The sequence below is a fragment of the Sorex fumeus genome, unplaced genomic scaffold (assembly GCF_029834395.1).
Source record: "Sorex fumeus unplaced genomic scaffold, SorFum_2.1 ptg000034l, whole genome shotgun sequence".
NCBI lineage: Eukaryota > Metazoa > Chordata > Mammalia > Eulipotyphla > Soricidae > Sorex > Sorex fumeus.
The window spans coordinates 27,597,359-27,619,369 of NW_026606091.1; the positions used below are offsets into that span (position 1 = coordinate 27,597,359).

The 22,011-nt window shown below is 52.9% G+C and overlaps 1 pseudogene; it reads left to right on the forward strand.

The window, feature by feature from the left end:
• Nucleotides 1–22,011, forward strand: part of LOC130026602 (polypeptide N-acetylgalactosaminyltransferase 12-like) — a 210,256-nt pseudogene that overhangs the window by 79,483 nt on the left and 108,762 nt on the right.

Genomic DNA, 22,011 nt, shown 5'->3' on the forward strand with positions numbered 1-22,011 from the left:
TCTTCTGTGGGACTCAGCAGCAGAAACAGCAGCTGCAGAACCTGGTGAAAGGGAAAGGAGACCCGGAAAAGGGTGAGTGACAGGAAGAAGCCCCTGTGGGTCAGAGGGTGGGGCTACTGGAGAGGGGAGCCAGGCGGCCCCACCCCCAGCCCCCCACCTCCCTTGCTTGGCTGAGACCCTAATGCTGCCCCACATCCCATCCACTCCAAAGGGATTGGCGTGGAGACGAACAACACACAGGTGCTCCTGGACACAAACCGTGAGGAGCTGGAGGCCACAGAGAAGGAGGAGGCGCAGGGGGCCAGGCAGGAGGAGTGCCAGAGTCCAGGAGCTGGAGGAGACAGTCCAGTCCCAGGGGGCAGGGACCATGACCTGTGTGAGATCCGGAGACGCTCCTGTTGCTGTCCTTAAGGAAGAGGAGTCCACCGACATCGGACCCAGGTACCGTAATGACCCGCCTAAAATCCAGAAAACACAGCTGGTCAGCAAGAGCTCCACTGTCAGCCTGACACCCAGCTGACACCTCGATTTTACTGCACCTAAGCACCCTGCCTCTCTCACCCAATTGATCTCGCCCAGCCCCGTCCTCCCCACGCCACCCGAGTTCTGCCTTCTTCCTCTGCCCTTTGCTCTTCTCCCTCCACTAGAACCAGGGATATCCCTCCCTGCAAGACCAGGGATCAGGGCAAAGGCACAACTATTCTCCATCTCAAGACACAGGATATCAGGGGGACAGTAAAATCTCCTTCCACTAGACCCAGAGATGTCGGGGAAAAAATGTCCCCACCCCTGGTCCCCCAGGGATCAGGGGGCACAGTTTCCCCTCCACTAGACCCCGGGAGCAGGGGGACAGAAATGTCTCACCCCCTAGACCCCAGGGATCGGGGGCTAGAGATGTCCCCCCCACTAGACGCCAGGGATCAGGGGGGCCAGAGACGCCCCCTCACTAGACACCAGGGATGGGGGGCCAGAGATGTCTCCCCCAAAACTGGATGCCAGGGAACGGGGGGGCCAGAGATGTCCCCCCACCACTGGACGCCAGGGATCGGGGGCGCAGAGAGGCACCCCCAGCACGGGACGCCAGGGATCGGGGTGGGGGCCAGAAAGGCCCCCACCAAACTGGACGCCAGGGATCAGGGGGGCCAGAGAGAGAGACCCCCCCCCACTCTACGCCAGGGATTGGGGAGGGCCAGAGAGAGAGGCCCCCCCACTAGATGCCAGGGATCGGGGGGGCAGAGAGAGAGGCAACCCCCCCACTGGACGCCAGGGATCTGGGGGAGCCAGAGAGAGAGGCCTCCACACTGGACGCCAGGGATCTGGGGGGCCAGAGAGAGAGGCACCCCCACCACTGGACGCCAGGGATCGGGGGGGCAGAGAGAGAGGCACCCCCACCACTGGACGCCAGGGATCGGGGGGGGCCAGAGAGAGAGGCCCCCCACCACTGGACGCCAGGGATCGGGGGGGTGCCATTAAGAGAGGCCCCCCACCACTGGACGCCAGGGATCGGGGGACGCCAGAGAGAGGACCCCCCCACCACTGGACGCCAGGGATTGGGAGGATACAGATAGAGACTCCCCCCCCATGGACGCCAGGGATCGGGGGGGCAGAGAGAGGCCCCCCCACCACTGGACGCCAGGGATCGGGGGAGCCAGAGAGAGAGGCACCCCCACCACTGGACGCCAGGGATCGGGGGGAGCCAGAGAGAGAGGCCCCCCCACCACTGGACGCCAGAGATCGGGGGACGCCAGAGAGAGGACCCCCCACCACTGGACGCCAGGGATTGGGAGGAGACAGATAGAGACTCCCCCCCCACGACCACTGGACGCCAGGGATGGGGGGGGCAGAGAGAGAGGCCCCCCCACTGGACGCCAGGGATCGGGGGAGCAGAGAGAGAGGTCCCCCCCACTGGGCGCCAGGGATCGGAGGGGCCAGAGAGAGAGGCCCCCCCACCAGTGGACGCCTGAGAACGGGGGGGGGGCCACAGAGAGAGGCCCCCCCACGAGTGGACGCCAGGGATCGGGGGAGCAGAGAGAGAGGTCCCCCCCACTGGGCGCCAGGGATCGGAGGGGCCAGAGAGAGAGGCCCCCCCACCAGTGGACGCCTGAGAACGGGGGGGGGGGCCACAGAGAGAGGCCCCCCCACGAGTGGACGCCAGGGATCGTGGGGGCCAGAGAGAGAGGCCCCCCCACCACTGGATGCCAGGGATAGGGGGGTGCCATTAAGAGAGGCCCCCCCCACTGGACACCAGGGATCGGGGGAGGCCAGAGAGAGGCCCCCCACCACTGGAAGCCAGGGATCGGTGGGGGCCGAGATGTCCCCCCCACTAGGCCCCAGGGACCGGAAGGGCCGAGATGTCCCCCTCCACACTAGGCCCCAGGAAACAGTGGGGAAGAAATGTCCCCCTCCACAAGATCCGAGGGATCAGGATGGCAGATATATCCCCCCAGCACTAGCAAACAATGATTTGGAGGTCAGAAGTCACAACTCAGCTCTCCCCTCCCCATTGTGGGGTCCTGTTTCTGCAAATGACAGCCCTGAAGCTTGGCCGCTGGTACCATACAGTGACCGGATTCTACACACTCTTTGGGGCTGTTTGGGGACTTTGTATTGCTGGCTGAGAAGAGGGGAAGGAGGAAGGCGGGCTTTCTCCCTGACTGCCACTGTCTGATTTTCACGATTGTTGCAATAAATGGATCTATCCCAGGCCTGTGTGGGTGTGTGTGTCACTGGGCGGGGCAGGTCTGGCCAGTAGTTGACAATTGCTTCTAGATTGTGGGAAGCCTTGACCATGTCACCATGCCAAGACGCGTCACCTGCCTGCCCCTGTGTGAAGCCTGTCAATGACCCCAGGAGAATCCACCCCAAGGGTTGAAGGTCTCAATCACGGATGCGTCCCCAGGAGGGAGGGCAGGATGCAGCACCCAGAGCCCTGCCTTCCACTGCAGCACCTCCATGGCCTCCCCTGCCCCTGGTGCCTGTTTCCCCATTCCCCTCTGCAGTGCACCAGGGACAGACCCCAATTTGCACCCTAGTGGCCACATCAGGTTTCTCACGATGAGGACTTGAAAGTGCTCCTGCAGCAGGTGGGTCCAAGGTGCTGTCCCCTTAACCAGGGTCCCTCTCCATGGCACCCACCCCAGCAGGAAGACAGTGTGTTATCAGTGGAGCAGGATGGGGCCGTGAATGGAACATGTTTCTAGTGTCCCCGAGTCTGTACGGAGCTGATCCCTGATAATAGCGCCCCATTTCTTTGTGGACCATCAGATTCCCTAATACAAGTCCCACTGCCAACATCACAGCACGGTCAGACCCCATGTAATAGAGAACCAGGCCCTGACTCCTCTTTGCTCCTGCACACCTGGACCTGTTGGGACAGCCTTGGCTGAGTGACACTCTACTGGTGACAAGAAGTGTGTCCAGATTCATGTATCAGACCAGATGGCAAAGCCTCAGAAGGCAGAGCCATCCTGTTCCAGTCATTTCCAGGAAATTGGTCAGCCATGCTCCTTCCTGCCTATCACATTCCTACTTGGATGGGAACCAGGGATCGGGGAGGCACCAGGGATCAGCCTGGTAGGGCTGTTCAGGGCAAGCACAGGCAGGTCCCGATTTACCCCTCGGTGCCCAGTTCATAGCCTTTCCCCTCTAACTGCACCATGGGCCTGGGGCCGCCCGTTCACTCTCATGGATCTTCACACCTCACACATATCCTGCACACCCTCTCGAAGCTTCTACTGGGGCTCTGGGCTTAGTTCTCTGTGTCCTGCCTCTGGACCCCTGGGCTCTGGAAACACCAAGTCCAGGTTTTCCTACAGGTTTGGGGAGCTGGGAGATTGTGGGGATCAGGGGTTTGAGCCCTCTCACCCCTTGCCAGTGGTGAGAGATGTTCTCCCATTGAACGACTGTCTTTGGAGTTTTTCCTTTTAGGATCATACAGAGTATCACCAAGACAGGTGGCACCCAAGAATTTGCTGGAAGCATCCTAGTGTATTCCATGTGTGCAGGCTCTACCCAGCTATCCCCCAAACGGGCAGTAGCAGGTCACAGCATAATAATGTAGGTTGTTTACAGGCTACCTTGATTCTGCGGTAACAACTTTCATCTAACATGCAGTGGTGCCTAGTGCTCTCAGGTGCTCCCACAGTGGTGATTCCCGTTTCTACGCTCAGTGTTCGAGCGTTCCTGTGAGCCCCTTCCATCCCTGCTCGGGTAACCTGCTTTCCCTTAGTCTCTTGCTCGGTGAGAGATTTGGGAACCCCATCCGGGTCAGACAGAAGGACAGAGATATATAAATAAAGTTAAGGAAATAGGAGTAGCTTACTGGGGGCGCTCCCGGGCGGACTCTCCGAACCTCAGGTGAGGCAATGGCACACCCGCGCCCTGGGTTAGACTATGGGGGCTATGAAGTTGTCTTGGTCTGGTCCTAGTCATCTGTTCGTGGGTCAATGTTAAGGAACATGGAATGAAGCCTGGTGGCTTCCTGTCACCAAGTCGGCATTAAGTCTTGTCTTCCTCACCTGGGACAAGGTGATCTATGACTCCAGGAATGTTGCTGTCCACTCAGCCGGTTGCCATTTGGTTCTGGTCACCATTTTGTCAGAGCAAACCTCACATTGGATTCTTGTCAAATTCGGTGATTCCTGACTCATCCATCTTCTCCACCTCCTAGACTGGGTCTCTCAGTGGTCCTGCCTAGTTTTTCGCTTCTGCCTCTTGTTGCCTCCTTGGTTCCCTCCCCTTAGGCTTGGCAGACAGAATCATTTGCGAGCCCCCCTTAGCTCACCCCGCTGCGGCTGATCCTGACAAACTATCACCTGCAGGTTAATCTTCTGGCGATGCTCAGTGATGAGTTTGTCTGGGATTGTTTCCCATTTCTCTCCTGACTCTGAGAGATGTCCATTCTACAGTGAGGCCCTCAGGAGTGGCCAAACCTGACCACGGCTGGGCCTGACCAGCCTCCAGCTCACTGGCCCTTCTCGAGTTCATTCTTTCAACTGGCTCAAAGCCCCCTCCCCCTCCTAACTGGTTTGAGTAGAGCAGTGTTCAGTCATTGAAGAAAACACCTTTTCCTCCCTACTGGACACTGAGCAGGCCCAGGGCCCATTGATTGAAAAGACAACTGCAGCCAGGGAGTCAGTTTGGTTCTGGACCCTTACTGCCCATGGCATTCTGGACCTTAAGGAGTTTTTCCACCTGCGTTGCTACTTGAGTTAGAGACCCTCTGCCTGTTCCCAGTCACCACAACCCCCATCTGGCCTCTGGGGCACACAGAGTAGTGAGGAGACCAGAATCAGCCGTGGGGGTGGGGTGATGTGTTTTCACCTCTGGGCTGCTCAGGTAAATGAGCAAAGCACAGTTAGCAGGTATATCCCCCCTGCCCCCCCCCCACCCTCGTCAGGATCCCACCATCCAGGGTATATTCTCAATGACACCATACTCATCAAGAGTCACTGTCAATCAAGATGAAACTAGCGCCCAGGTCAGCACTTCCTCATCACCTTTGTCAGGATTCCTGCCCTGCATCCCGCCACCCACCCAGACTCTGTCTCCTTCCCCTGCCTGATCTCTGTGGGCACCTGCAGAGTTTGCATCTGCTTTGGCAGCCTCAGGCAATCCATGGTGTTTGCTCAGTGCACCAGAGAGTCGACCCTGCGGGCTCAGCACAACTCCCCATTTCTATTATTGTTAGTATTTGTGACCAAAGAGACCAGGGCTAGTCTAGGTACTGGCAGCAGTGCCATTGGGGCAGACCCTCAGTGCCCGAGCGTTTCCTGCCCTGCTCACACCCAGCATGCCTCCAGCTCTCCCTGCCAGAAGACCCACGGTTCAACAGTTGGACACGGTAACAAGTTGCCGATGCAGATGTTTCTGTTTCCTCACCTCTTTAAGTTAAACGTTTACAGCAATGGTGAAATTTGCTTCTCATCAATGTTGCCTGTCATCTTGCATAAGCTCAGTAAGAGAATTACAGATTCCTTTAATCTGTCGCTTCAAATTTAGCTCAACGTAAAGTCAGGCATGAAAGGTCAGATCTGTTGGCTTTTCCTGGCCCATGTCATCTGCTCCTACTCCCCAGATTCCAGTCCTGGGGCCAGTTTTATTTGGCCTATCCCAGACCCAAGGGGTCCTTGACCATTCTTTTGGCCAGAGACTGTCCCATGCTGTACTCTGGACCATATCACATGTTGGATCTTCGGCCTTCCCTTGTCCAAATAAGGGTCACCTGGCGCCTGTCTGAGGTCCATCCAAGGCCCTCCACGCGATGCACATTTGAGAATGTTTGAATCATGGACAATCACTGGGAAACTGAAGCTTTAGTAAGATGAATGTCCAGGATGAGATCAGGACCCACCTGTGACTGCATCAAGCATCAAGCAGTGTCTGTGTGGGGGTCTCTTTGCCAGGAGCCCAAGAGCATACCAAGGCCATCAAGGAGAGAAAAACTAACATTTCCCGGATAGTCTGGTCTGGTAAATAACGCCCTTCGTTCTACATAGTTTCACACCAGAAAATTCCAACATCCTCACTGAGCCGCATGCCGAAAACCAAAGGAAACTTATGGGCTTTACCTGGAATTTGGGAGTCAACATCCTAGACCAAACAATGCCCTCAACCCCACATTAAAAGATCAATTCCAGAGTCAGTTTCGCGGAGACCCCACATTGTAGATGCAAGAGAGAAATTGTCACAGGCTAGGAAACAGCAGAGACCCGAGGAGGCCCGTGTTGGATCCTCACACTCCGCACTACGCTGACAGGCAGCTCCTGGGACACGGCCAGGGCAAGGCTGACTTCTCAGTGGGATACCAAGCAGGTCCCCTCTTCTGCCAACACTCTCTGGGACCCCTGTGTCTTCCTGAGTGTGGTGAGTCTAGGGCATGATACCTGCCACTGTGAGAGCCGTGGGGTTCAGGGACCTTGCAAAAGGGTCCGTTCCTGGGGCAGGTGAGGGGGCACGTGGAGGGCTTCATCCTTCCAGTCCTCACCCAACACTAGCCCACAGTTGGAAATTTGGTGCCTGAGCCCCAAAGGTCACATGGTATTTCCCCAGGGCTAGGAAATACATGTCATCTTGCACTTCCTGAAAGTCACGGGGTAGGTGGAAGGCTCCTCTTAGGGCAGAAAGGTGGCAGGGTGAGGGGGGTGCTGGACATGTGCCAGCCCTGACGTCCGGCAGCTAAGAAAAAGTAGCGGCCCTTGAGCACAGTTCCTGACCTCCCAAAGAACACCAGACCCCCACTCTGTTCTTCCAAGACTGTGGTGAGCCACCCTGGAGATACACGTCTAATACTATGAGTATTTTACCTGTCATGTCATGTCACGGTTACCCAGGCCGGGCTATTGTGAAGATGAGAATCCAGGCCAGTTTAGTGAGCCCAGGTGGCCTGAGGACTTCATCCTCTGTAGGAGTGTCCTGGCAGGCAGGTGTCCATCCCATTCCGATCTGGGGTAGGGAGACCTCCCGGACTTCAGGACTTGTCTGGACACTGAGAGCAGGGCCCAGGGTGTGGTCAGTCATTGCAGATCTGCAGATCCCTGGTTGTCCATAGCAGAGACATTTCCAGTTCTCCCTTGGCCAACGTGCCTGAAACAACAATTTTATTTTTTGTCCAAATTTGAAATCCTTGAATGTTAAAAGTAGGTAAAGGGATATTCCTGATACCCTTTCAGTATCTATATTGTAAACCACAAAAAGGAAGACAGACAGAGAGAGAGAGACAGAGAGAGAGAGAGAGAAGGCAGAGACAGAGACAGACAAAGACAGGGACAAACAGAGAGAAAGATAGATAATAAAAACATCTTCCAAAAAGGCTGAACTGAATATCTGGAAAAAAACCCAAGTGCCTGAGAACGGATGACTGGTTAAAAAACTTTGGTATATCTACACAATGGAATACAATGCAGCTGTTAGAAAGGATGAATTCATGAAATTTGCATACAAGTGATACTACATGGAAAGTACCATGCTAAGTGAAATGAGTCAGAAAGAGAGGGACAGACATAGAAAGACTGCATTCATCTGTAGAATATCAAGTAACAAAATAGGAGACTAACACCCAAGAATAGTCACGATAAGTACCAGGAGGTTTGCTCCATGGCTTGGAGGCCAGCCACACATGGTGGGGGAAAAGGCAGCTCAGATAGGGAAGGGAGCACCAAGTAAAGGGTATTGGGAAGATCCTCCCAGGATGGGAGATGCATGCTGGAAATAAACTATAGACCAAACTTGATTGCCACTCAATGCCTCTTTTGCAAACTTCAGCACCCAAAAGGAGAGAGAGAACAAAAGGGAATGCCCTGCCACAGAGGCAGGGTGAGATGAGGGGAAGGGGGGTGGGAAGGATACTGGGATCCGTGGTGGTGGAGAATGGGCACTGGTGGAGGGATGGGTACTCGATCATTGTATAACTGAAATCCAAACACAAAAATTTGTAAGTCTATAACTGTACCTTATGGTGTTTCACTAATAAATTTTTTTAAAAAAAGGCTGGCCTAGGTGGAGAGGTGGAGGGTGTTGGGAGGGAAACTGGAAACATTGGAGGTGGGAAATGTACACTGGTGGAGGGATGGGTGAACAACGATGACTGAAGCCTAATCATGAACAGCTTTGTAAGGGTCTATCTTACATCGATTCAATAAAAAATTTTTAAGAGGAGAATGGATTATATTTGGATTTATAGAATTAGACGTGTAGTACATTTTCTGAGGTAAAATCTAGAGCTCAGCTGAGTCGCTGCGATCATTATAGAATTGGGGAAGTGTGATGCTGAACTTGACTTTAGAGACATTCCATGATGAGTAGATCAGTGGTTCAAATGTGTCCTGCTTTGAGCACCATTCAACATGTCATTACTTAATTTCTTTTTTAAAAATAATTATTTCATTTACTTTAAGAGGAAATTCTATATGGGCACTTATAAATGGCAAACAAATTATATTTGCATTAGATATGGAAGTGGGACTTCAGTCTATCTGACTTCAATCTCTGGCGTCCCATAGAGGCCCTTGAGCATGACTGGGACTGATCCCTGCTGTGGTTCCAAAACCAAAGAAGCAAACAAACAAGGAAATGTAATATATCCAAAGCTAGAACAGGTGGTGAGGTGTCTGCTTTGCATACTTCTATCCTGGGCTGATTTCTGGCACCTCGTATGGATCCTTGAGCACCATTAGGGGTGATCCCTGAGCGCAGGACAGGAGACAAGGACCCCAGGCAAGGGAGGTCTCATCTCTTAGGCCCCTGGAGCAAGACCATGGGTGCCTGTGCAGGGCACAGATTGCCCAGGCGCTGCCAGCCTTGGGCCTGGGAGTCGGTGCTTGACCTCCACATCCCTGGACCCAGAGCAGGATGCCCTGTCTGCCTGTCCTCACTCCCAGCCTTGTGCCCACAGGTGGGACTGCAGGACAAACAGGTGAGTGTCTGCGGCAGCAACAAGACTGGGATCTCGGCCTCCCGCAGTAGGACGTGGCCTCTGACCAGTGTCAGTCTCTGAGAATGAGCAGGAGGAGGAGCAGGTGCTACTGCAGAGTCAGCTCCGGATCAGCTGCAAGGGGAGTGAATCAGGACAAGGTGGATATGGAGAAATGACAGAAGGTGCCGGGGGAGACCCACTGTGAGGGTAGGAGCCCGCCTGGGTTGGTGGGAGGAAGGACAGGCCAGGACGCCACCCACTATAATATATCAAAATCTAGAAAAGGCTAGAGGGGTTGTGGGGGTTTGGATTGGCCCTCACTGAACAGAGAGGGTCCTAGTAGCAGGGAGGCTGCGGGGTCGAGGTATAGGGAGGCCCCCTCTCTTAGGTCTTGGGAGAAAGACCCCCAGGGGAATGTGCAGGGGACAGGTAACCCCATGTGCTGTTTTTCTTGGGCCTGTGTGTGTGTGTCTGGGCCCTGAATGTTGTGGTGGGATCTGGACAGCCTTCGGCCCTGTCTCATGACAGAGATGTGCATGCAAGACCAGAAGGTGCAGTGCCTGCAGCCTGGAATGCTTCTGCTGGTACCAAAAGCAGCACACAGCTGCAACCCCACACCTGAATGGCCCACTCACATGGGCTCCAAGGTTGAGCAGGTGCTGAGGCACAAGGAGCTCATGGACCAGCTGCAGCAGGTGCTAACAAGGCAGCAGGGCCTGCTGGAGGCCACCTTCAGGGAGCTGAGGGAAACCCAGGTGAGGGGATGGGCAGGGGCTCAGGGACAGGAAGGCGCATCAGGCCCTAGACCTGCCTACTCACCTGGTGCCTTCATCTTTAGGGGATCCTCAGTCCTGAAATCAGGAGCAACTGAGCCCCAGGCCTTGCTGGAATTCCAAGGGTACCCTGAAGAGGGTGAGTGGTGCGGTGGGTCTCCAGGAGGGAGAAGTTCCTGATGGGGATCTGGAGGTGGGGCTCTATGGGAGGTGGAGCCAAGCGGGACCCCTGAGATGCCTCCAACTTCCTTGCTTGGCTGAGACCCTGGATTGCCCCATAGTCAATCCAGTGTCGAAGAACACGGAGTTGGACGTTAACATAGTGGAGGTTTGTGAGACCATGACCTCTATGGAACTCGAGGTGATGGTCATGAAGGACAGGCTGGTGGCGTGTGAGAAGACTAAGGATCTGGATGACTAAGGTCTGAGACTAAGGTCTGGTGTCCAGACCTGGGGAGCGGGATGATGGATTGTGTGAAGAACCCAGAGAGACCCTCCTGTTCCTGTCTGTGAGGAACAGGAGGCTGCAGACCTCAGATCCGGATCCTGTAATGACCTGCCCCCAAAAAACCAGAATCCAGCTCGTCCGCTTGAGTTCAGCTGGCAAGCTTGTTCACCATTAATCCACTTTTTCTACCCTGATGATGTACTCTGTGTTCTTCAATTCCAACTAATCTAGCCCTGATCCAGTTCTTCACACCCTCATCCTTCCTCCCTCCTCCCCACTCTTCCACTTTCCCTCAGCACTAGACCCTAGGGATCAAGGGGGCAGAAAGGTCCCCCAACACTAGACCGCAGGGATCAGTGGGACAAAAATGTCTCCTACCTCTAGGCACCAGGGATGTTGGGAGCAGAAATTTAAACTGGGCCACACTCAAACTTCAGTCATGATAGCTCCAATAGCCAAACAAGGGCTTGAGGTGGGAGCTCTCCCTCCCCAGTACACAATCCCGTTTCTCCATATGGCAGCCCTGAAGCTAATGGGGGCTGGAAACATCAGAGCAACCAGTTCTAGACACTCTTTGGGGGCTGGTTGGGCACTAATGAACTGAGGAGAAGAGAGAGGAAGGAGGCATGCTGGGTCACTCTCTGACAGTCACTGTCCTATTTCCAAGCTTGTTTCAATAAATGGATCCATCCCAGGCCGTGTGGGTATGTGTCTCGGGTGAGGTGTGTCCTGCCAGCAGTTGGCAGTTGCTTCTAGATTGTGGGTGGCCCTTGCCATAGGATTCACCATGTCTAGAGCCTGTCATCTGCATGCCCCTGAGTACAATGTCAATGACCACAGGAGAGTACCTCTAAGATTTGGAGTGGTAATATTCAAAATACTGTGGTGGGAAGGTACGATGGTGGTGGAATTGGTGTTTGCATATTAAATGTAATAAATTATTGTAAACAACTTTATAAAAACAAAATAAAAATTTGCAAAAAATTCAGCAACATATAAAGCATGAAAAGAGAACAGGAAAATCAAAGATACACCAATATAAAACTTTTATTTAAAAAAAAAAGGAATGGCGTCTAAGCTACTAAGATAGCCCACAGAATGGGAAAAATTATTTACCCAATACCTAGCTGATGAAAGGCTAATATCCAAGTTATATAGCACATTGGTATAATTTTACCAAAAAAATATCTCCCAACCCCATCAAACAAATGCAGAGAGGAATAATGAACAGAAACTTCCTCCAAGAAGAAATTCAAGGGCTGGAGCGATAGTACAGTGAGTGGTAGGTTGTTGCTTTGCACGTGGCTGATCTGGGTTTGATCCCCGCCATCCTACGGGCTACACCCGCCTTGGAACCCCAAGTGTTCTGTGAGAACCAGAAGGCAGTGTCCTTCCTAAAGACACCCCATGCACACCCCATCCTCCCTTTCACCTAGAGGTGGAAATCACACCCAGATCCAAGACAGACCTGAGCCAACAACCCGTCAAAGACAAATTGTGTTGGCAGAAGATCAGACAGACTGTGATGCCCGTGAGGTAAGGAGGCTGCAGACACCCATCCCAGGGCACAAAGTGACCTGCCTGAAAGTGATGTGTTCCCCCCAAGAGTCAGAAATGGTTCAACAGAATTCTTACTCACCTGTGATTCCGTCTTTTACCTACCCTGTCAAAATCATATTCATTTACACCAACCTTGTCTTTTTTCCCTCTTCCTTCCCGCCCTTCTCCTCTCCCCCTCCTCCTTCCTGCCCCCTCCCTTCTCCCCTCCTCTGCCCCTTCCCATTGAGGAATGGGGCTATGGGACTATGAGGCTATGCGGCTACACAAAGCAATTGCAGACGTGCCCCCATGGCAGGGATGCTGCGTACTAGGAGTGGTGAGATGACCCAAACAGAACAACATTGAGACTCGTACTCTGCAATTAAAGAAGTTACACAGTCTCCAAGGAAGCTCAGCTAGAGAAGAGGGCACCAAATAAAGGGTGCTGGGAGGATCCTCCCAGGGTGGGAGAAGCATGCTGAAAGTAGACTATAGACCAAATATGACTACCACTCAGTTCCTCTCTTGCAAGCCACAGCACCCAAAAGGAGATAGAGAACAAGGGGGAATCCCCTGCCACAGAGGTAGGGTGGGAAAGGAGGGGGAAGGGAGGATGGAGGAATGCTGGGACCCGTGGTGGAGGAGGATGGGTACTTGATCATTGTGTGACTGAAACCCAAGCAAAAAATTTATAAGTCTAAAACTGTACCTCATGGTGTTTCACTAATAAAAAAATAATAAAAAAATTCTTGAATAAAAAAATAGTTACACAGCCTCCAACACATCCATATGTGCAGGAACAAACTCAAACATAAAATAAAGAACCAGTAAAAAATCCAAAGAAATAAATTTCAATTTTTAATATGAAAATTAAGAGATCATGGGGTCTCACCATGTTTCGCGCTTGTCCCTATCCCTCCCCGAGCGCACCCCTCCCCCCCAGCCTTTCCAGAGGGATTCAGGGCTTCTTTATTATGGTCTTTACCCAGATGCCACTCAGGTTGGAAACTGTTCCTGAACTGTTCAGTGGTTCTGAGCAAGAGATGTAATCCACTGCTTCTTGCAAGTCAGAGGATGGGGTCCCATCCGACAGGCAGAAAGGCTAGGGGATTAATCTAGAGTTGCAAAAGTGAGATGTGGGTTTTCACATCATAATCCCAGGGACTGTGCCATCTGGGAAATTGGTAGACACTGGGGCCCTTTGTTAGTCATGAGTGTCACCCCTGAATGAGGACCTGGAGGTAGATAGTTTGTTTACCTCTGTGGCACAGCGAGAGATCAGAGCCGCCTGCCTCAGAGACAGGTATGCCCAGACCTCTGCCAATGGCCCTACCCTGGGTCAGGGCACCTAGAACCTGGTGCCCTTTCTCAGGCACTAAGAGGATCAACCTCTTTGCCTCGGGGCCCTACTGCTGATTAGAAAGGGTTTTTTGGGGTTATTTTTCTTTTTTTCACTTCTCAATGCTCATTCTTCCAGGAGGTCTGGTGCCCAGCCTCAACCAAGAGCTGGAGCAGTGCCTCTGAGGCTCTCTTTCAGTCCTCTTGGGCTTCTGACACTAAGACCTTATCATCTACAGATTGCAGGATGGTCCATTCCAGGGCCCCAACGAGGATTTTCTTAAGTCCAGAGCCAGGGTCTTCCTGAAGAAGGTGGTCGAGTTTTTGAATCCTTGGGCAATGGGTCCACAGTAACTGAGGTTTCCTCCTGTCTCTGGATCCTTTGGCCCAAACGCAAACAGGGGTCTGCTTCCTGGAACAATTTGCAAAGGGGGAAACACATCTTTTGAGGTTCAGGCCGGTCAATCATTGGGCACTAGAGCAAAACAGACTCAAGAGAGTGGAAGGGCTGGGTACCACAAGGTGACCAGCAGGAGCGACCACACTGACTCGGCGCTGGTCATGACTTCTCAACTGAGGCCAATGGGTTGCTCCCAGTTGAGCTGCATCCCACCACTATTCCTGCCTCCCAGACCTGCGCAGTATCTTTCCCTATCCCTAGCCACACCTCATGGGCTACCAGATATTGCGGCTGTCTTTGGAGGCTCACTCCTAGCATGAGTTTACCAGCAGAGGGGCATGATACTGCCATTAGAGAGCGCCTGGAGAGGGTATTTTCCAAAGGGGGAATCCACAGTGTCAAGGTGGACATTTATTTGCTCTTCTAGCTCTGTCGGGAGATCGAACGCCAATAAGATACTAAAGTGGGGAACAGGGAGAGCCTTGTTTTCCATATGGAACCCCCAGCATCTGCTGAGACCATGGATTCTCAGGCCCCGCAAAAGCCGGGAAGGGCTGCACCTCCGATACCTTCATCGAGCTCTGCTTCCTATGTTGCCCTGTCTTGGAGGTCATGGGGCGACCGTTTCCACGAGGCTTTTCTTGGGAGTGTAGGTACCAAGTTACCCTGCCTTCCCTGCCTGCCTGGGGACTCCCTGTGACTCTGTTAGACTGTCCTAGTGGTCCTGGTGTCAGTAGACATTTCTGGAAGCTACCCAATATTTAATGTCTGCCACTCCCATTCACAGAGGGTCACAGCTTGTCTGGTGTCATATTGGCACTTTGTTCTCTCCTGCAGCATGTCATGGCCCTCTGGGGCAATGATCTGGGTCCTGCCTTCTGCCCCTCCGCATCCTCCACCCCTGACTCCTGCTCCTGCTCTGGCTCCCCTCTTTCTCCCTGCCCCTTGTCTGCCCTGCCAGTTCTCACCTCCTCTAGACCAAGGGCACACTGGAGGTGCTGGGGTCTGGCCTTAACCACTTCACTGGGGTAGTGCTGTCTCCACTGGACGAGTGGCAGTGCCACCCAGCTGCCCTGATCTCTGCCAACTCCTCCTGGGCACCAGGTGCCACTGCTTGGGTGTTGCTCTTTTTCCTTTTGGTCTTGTCTTGCTTTCTCCCCTGCTTGGTAGTGAGTTTTGTTGTTTCACAAATGAGAATTGTAGCACTAATATAACTTTGAATTTTCAACGACTATGAACTCATACGAACTTTGCGAAAATTTCTGCCTGAAGCTAACTAAAAACCAAGCAGCAGGGACTGGAGTGATAACACAGTGAGTAGGGTGTTTGCCTTGCACACGGCTGACCTGGATTTGATTCCCAGAATCCTATATGGTTCCCTGAGTACCACCAGGAGTAATTCCTGAGTGCATGAGCCAGGAGTAACCCCTGTGCATCGCTGGTGTGACCCGTAAAGGAAAAAAAAGCACATTTTGGAATGTGGGAGAACATGATGAGATAATAGTGGTAATGGAATGAACAGCTCCAAAGTCTGAACACTGCACAAGGCGAGAGATCAGTTTTACAGCAGATCTGATGGGCGACGGGGTATTAGCAAGCAGCTCACAGGAGAGTATGGAACAAGAAATGACCAAGCTTTCTTGGTGCAGAGAAGGATCTGGAGCATATCAATAACGTAGGAAAATTCGGGGGATTTTCCCAGGTTTCTACGTTGAACAGTGTGACAGACCACCTCTGGGCCATCCCGGGTGATTTCAGTGCCTGTCTCGTCTCTCCCAGACCCTGTGCCTCATTGCAGATCCTGCTCCCCAGGGTAGCCTGTCTGAAATTAGCCTGCGAGAAATGTGGGTAGAGGTGCACTCTCCTCTACAGCAGGGCTCAGGAGATCCTAGCATCAGGACTTGAACAGGGCTGGGGCGCATCAAGGCAAGCACCTTAAACCCTGCAATATCCCTGGGGCCCATTCTTGAAAAGTCTGAAAGTGCTCGGGAGTGGAAGCCTCGGGTTCCACGTTGCTGTCTCCCTGGGCACGGTGCCGTACAGAAGGGGGAGTGAGGCATCTTTAAGGGAGCCCAACTCTACAGGAAGGAGATTTAGGTGGGAAGCAGCTGAAAAAAAAAATACCGCTCGGAGCAGGGCATTAGTCCAGCAGATAAAGTGATCGTCTTGCACACTGCTGACGTTGGATCAATGGGCCCCCCTAGTTCCACTAGGTATGGTCCCTGAGCTAAGTCAGGGGTAAAGCCTGAGCATGTCTGGGTGTGGTGCTAACACCCAAAGAAAAGTGCTGCAAGCAGACAGGGCGGGCCTTTTCCCAGTGCCCTAAGGAAGGACTGCTCAAATTCTTAGAGGCCATAAGAGGGATTTCCCTGTTAGGTGGTAGGGGTGAGGGAGGGGAAGGAGGTGACAGCACTGGGTCTCCAGTCGTGACTCTGCCTGAGCAGTGACAGTCCACATTGACAGTCCATAGTGGCCTGACTCAGGGCAGGACTTGGCTGCTGCTTTGACAGAAAAGTGTCCTGAAAATGTGTGTCAGAGTCCTCAGGAGGAAGAAGCCCCCAGTGGGGGTCAAGAGGCAGGACACCCGGGGGGGCAGAACCAGGCGGACCCTGCTCCCGAGCCCTCCACCTCCCTTGGTTGGCTGAGAGCCTGGGGCTGCCCCGCAGTCTATCCAGTTTCAGTCAATCCAAGGGCACTGAAGTGGAGGCGAACACAGTGGAGATCATAAAGCCTGAGGAGCTGGAGGTGGTAACAGTCAAGAAGGACAAGCTGGCGGTGTGGGGAAGACCGTGCATCTGGAGGCAGAAATGTCCCCCAACACTGGGCAATGGGGATGTGGGGGGCAGAAATGTCCCCTAGTAATAGACACTAGTGGTCTGGGAGGCAAAAACAGGCCCCAAGCAGTAGGCACCAGTGACATGGGGTGCAGAGGTTTCCCCTAACAATAGACAGCAGGGTTCCGAGGACAGAACTGTTCACAATTACTCGACACCAGGAATGAGCAGAGCTGAAATTTCCTCCAAAAAAAACACACCAGGGATGTTGGGGAAAATTGTTTTCCAAACTAGACACAAGAGCTCTGGGGTAAGAAATATCCCACAACAGAGAACAGAGCTCAGATAGGAGACATGTCCTCCAACACTACACAATAAGGAGTCCCAGGAGCAGAAATACTCACCCCCATAGAAATAGTTCAAAGAGTAGCAATAATAAATGACCACCTCCCCACCCCCCACCTTAGACTATATCCCAGGAGAGAGGAGTGGAGAATGACTCCTCACCCCTGCTTTCCCACCTAAATGTTGAGATATTTCCGGTTTGTGGGCTGTCCTTGCACGGTCCAGGGCATTTTCCACTTTTTGAGTAAAAATTCTGTCCAGAAGGCCAGAGAGAAGTCTCAGGAGACTCAGTACAGGCTTGGGATGCATGAGGTCAAGAACGTTCCCGTGAGCCCCTTCCATCCTACTCGGGTAACCTGCTTCCCCTTAGTCTCTTGCTCGGTGAGAGATTTGGGAACCCCATCTGGGTCAGACAGAGGGACAGAGACATATAAATAAAGTTAAGGAAATAGGAGTAGCTTACTGGGGGGCTCCCGGGCGGACTCTCCGAACCTCAGGTGAGGCAATGGTACACCTGCGCCCTGGGTTAGACTCAGGGGGCTTTTAAGTTGTCTTGGTCTGGTCCTAGTCATCTGTTCGTGGGTCAATGGTAAGGAACCTGGAATGAAGCCTGGTGGCTTCCTGTCACCAAGTGGGCATTAAGTCTTGTCTTCCTCACCTGGGACAAGGTGATCTCTGACTCCAGGAATGTTGCTGTCCACTCAGCCGGTTGCCATTTGGTACTGGTCACCATTTTGTCAGAGCAAACCTCACATTGGATTCTTGTCAAATTCGGTGATTCCTGACTCATCCATCTTCTCCACCTCCTAGAGTGGGTCTCTCAGAGGTCCTGCCTAGTTTTTCGCTTCTGCCTCTTGCTTCCTGCTTGGTTCTCTCCCTTAGGCTTGGCAGACAGAGTCATTTGCGAGTCCCTTAGCTCACCCCGCTGCGGCTGATCCTGACAAACTAGCACCTGCAGGTTAATCTTCTGGCGATGCTTAGTGATGAGTGACTCTCTGGGATTGTTTCTCATTTCTGGCCTGACTCTGAGAGATGTCCATTCTACAGTGAGGCCCTCAGGAGTGGCCAAACCTGACCACGGCTGGGCCTGACCAGCCTCCAGCTCCCTGGCCTTTCTCGAGTTCATTCTTTCAACTGGCTCAAAGCCCCCTCCCCCTCCTGACTGGTTTCAGTAGAGCAGCGTTCAGTCCTCATTGGAGAAAACACCTTTTCCTCCCTGCTGGGCACTGAGCAGGCCCAGGGCCCATTGATTGAAGAGACAACTGCTGTCAGGGAGTCTGTTTGGTTCTGGACCCTTACTGCCCATGGCATTCTGGACCTGTAAGGTGTTTTTCTACCTGGGTGGCCAGTTGAGTCAGAGACCCTCTTCCTGTTCCCAATCACCACAGCCCCCATCTGGCCTCTGGGGCACACAGAGCAGTGAGGAGACCAGAATCAGCCCTGGGGATGGGGTGATGTTTTTTCACCTCTGGGCTGCTCAGGCAAAGGAGCAGAGCACAGTTAGCAGGCACATCCCACCCCCTGCCCCCTCACCCCTGTCATGATCCTACCATCCAGGGTATATTCTCAATGACTCCATGCTCATCAAGGGTCAACTGTCAATCAAGATGAAACTAGCACCCTGGTCTGCACTTGCTGGTGACCTTTGTCAGGATTCCTGCCCCGCACCCGCCTCCCCACCCAGACTCTGTCTCCTTCCCTGTCTGGTCTCTACAGGTACCTGCAGAGTTTCCATCTGCTTTGGCAGCCTCAGGCAATCCATGGTGTTAGCTCAGTGCACCAGAGAGTCGACCCTGGGGGCTCAGCACTACTCCCCATTTCTATTACTGTTAGTATTTGTGACCAAGGAGACCAGGGCTAGTCTAGGTGCTGGCAGCAGTGCCGTTGGGGCAGACCCTCAGTGCCCGAGCGTTTCCTGCCCTGCTCACACACAGCATGCCTCCAGCTCTCCCTGCCAGAAGACCCACGGTTCTACACTTGGACACGGTAACAAGTTGCTGATGCAGATGTTTCTGTTTCCTCACCTCTTTAAGTTAAACGTTTACAGCAATGGTGAAATTTGCTTCTCATCAATGTTACCTGTCATCTTGCATAAGCTCAGTAAGAGAATTACAGATTCCTTCAATCTGCTGCTTCAAATTTAGTTCAATGTAAAGTCAGGCATGAAAGGTCAGATCTGTTGGCTTTTCCTGGCCCTTGTCATCTGCTCCTACTCCCCAGACTCCAAATCTGGGGCCAGTTTTATTTTGTCTATCCCAGACTCAAGGGTTCCTTGACAATTCTTTTGGCCAGAGACTGTCCCATGCTGTACTCTGGACCATATCACATGTGGGACCTTAGGCCTTCCCTTGTCCAAATCAGGGTCACCTTGCGCCTGTCCGAGGTCCATCCAAGGCCCTCCACGTGATGCACATTTGAGAATGTTTGAATCAAGGACAATCACTGGGAAACTGAAGCTTTAGTAAGATGAATGTCCAGGATGAGATCAAGACCCACCTGTGACTGCATCAAGCATCAAGCAGTGTCTGTGTGGGGGTCTCTTTGCCAGGAGCCCAAGAGAATACCAAGGCCATCAAGGAGAGAAAAACTAACATTTCACTGGTAGTCTGGTCTGGAAAATGATGCCCTTTTGTCTACATAGTTTCACAGTAGAAAATTCCCAACATCCTCACTGAACCACATGCCAAATACCAAAGGAAACATATGGGCTTTACCTGGAACTTGGGAGTCCACATCCTAGACCAATCAATGCCCTCAACCCCACATAAAAATTCTAGAGTCATTTTGGCGGGGACCCCACATTGTAGATGCAAGAGAGAAATAGTCACAGGCTAGGAAACAGCAGAGACCCGATGAGGCGCGCATGGGATCCTCACACTCTGCACTGCATTTACAGGCAGCTCCTGGGACACGGCCAGGGCAAGGCTGACTGCTCAGTGGGATACCAAGCAGGTCCCCTCTTCTGCCAACACTCTCTGGGACCCCTGTGTCTTCCTGAGTGTGGTGAGTCTAGGGCATGATACCTGCCGCTGTGAGAGCCGTGGGGTTCAGGGACCTTGCAAAAGGGTCCGTTCCTGGGGCAGGGAGGGGGCACTTGGAGGGCTTCTTCCTTCCAGTCCTTACCCAACACTAGCACACAGTTGGAAATTTGGTGCCTGAGCCCACAGGGTCACAAGGTACTTCCCCAGGGGCTAGGAAATACATGTCTTCTTGCACTTCCTGAAAGTCACGGGGTAAGTGGAAGGCTCCTCTTAGGGCATAAAGGTGGCAGGGTGAGGGGCGTGCTGGACATGTGCCAGCTCTGACCTCCGGCAGCTTAGAAATGTAGTGGCCCTCGAGCGCAGTTCCTGACCTCCCAAAGAACACCAGACCCCCACTCTGTTCTTCCAAGACTGTGGTGAGCCACCCAGGAGACACACATATAATACTATGAGTATTTTACCTGTCATGTCATGTCACGGTTACCCAGGCCTGGCCATTCTGAAGATGAGAAACCAGGCCAGCTTAGTGTTCCCAGGTGGCCTCGGACCTTCATCTTCTGTAGGAGTGTCCTGGCAGGCAGTTGTCCATCCCATCCCTATCTGGGGTTGGGAGACCTCCTGGTCTTCAGGATTTGTCTGGACCCTGAGAGCAGGGGCCAGGCTGTGGTCAGTCATTGCAGATCTGCAGATCCCTGCTTGTCCATAGCAGAGACCATTTCCAGTTCTCCCTTTGGCCAACGTGCCTGAAACAACAATTCTATTTTTTGTCCAAATTTGAAATCCTTGAGTGTTAAAAGTATGTAAAGGGATATTCCTGATACACTTTCAGTATCTATATTGTAAACCACAAAAAGGGAGACAAAGAGAGAGAGACAGAGACAGAGAAAAAGAGAGAGAGAGAAAAGGCAGAGACAGGGACAGACAGAGACAGAAACAAACAGAGAGAAAGAGAGATAATAAAAACATCTTCCAAAAAGGCTGACCTGAATATCTGGAAAAAACCCAAGTGCCTGAGAACGGATGACTGGTTAAATGTCACGTCCGGCACTGCGGGGCCGAGCCAGGGTGGGCCGTCAGGGTGAAATCAGCACTCGAGTCACACAGGGTTCCGTCTTTCAGGAGATGGCATGAATGCGTGCGTTTATTCAGAGCACAGGTACAGACTTAAGTATGTTTCCACAACCCACCCAAAAGAAAGGAAAGGGGATGGGACGTGGGAAAGTGGATGGGACGATGAATAGAGCCATGCACCGTTGGTCAGTCACAGTGGGCAGAGCCATGCACCGTTGGTCAGCCACCTGGTGACCCTTTCGACCTAATGCTACCGGTCGGAGCGGCCTGCTTTGTTGCAGTTTTGACATATCCATAGAGACTGCTGTTCCTCGTACATCATTTACAAATCATTTACGAGGGTGCATTTTCCCCAAACTGAAACGTCATGTACTGGGAAGCTGCCCAGCTTTGTCCCCCAAACTGAAACCTCCTATACTGGGAAGTTGCCCAGCTTTGAGCAGGACAAAGGGGGAATGAAAAATCAAGCATTCTTTTACTTGGTCAGTAGGCAACATCTCACCCCTTTTTCCAATTATGGCACGCCAGGACCCCTGTCTTAGGTCGTCCGTCGCCTCGCCGTGGTACCCGTCATTGGGGAGAATGCTTTAGCCCCTGTCTTAGGTGTGCGCGGCGGTGACAGAAGTTGGCCGTCATTGGGTATCCTGGGCAAGGGCATACTTCCTTAACCACGAGGAGGCACAGGGGAGGATTGATGACATTTCTGCCAAACCAGGCAGGACCCAGTGTGGCTTGACCAGAATGGAGCATGGCTCAGAAAAGAGGGGCAGGGGTAGGGTAGAGGGGTGATGGGGATGTCTTCGTTCAGTGATCGGGGGGGTTCTGTACAGGTCCGGTCCGCACTCCTTCTCCTCCTGCGTTTTCCGGTACCGGCCACGGGATCAGGTCACTGCAACAGATAAAGGAAGAGGCTTCCCAGGCCCATTAGAA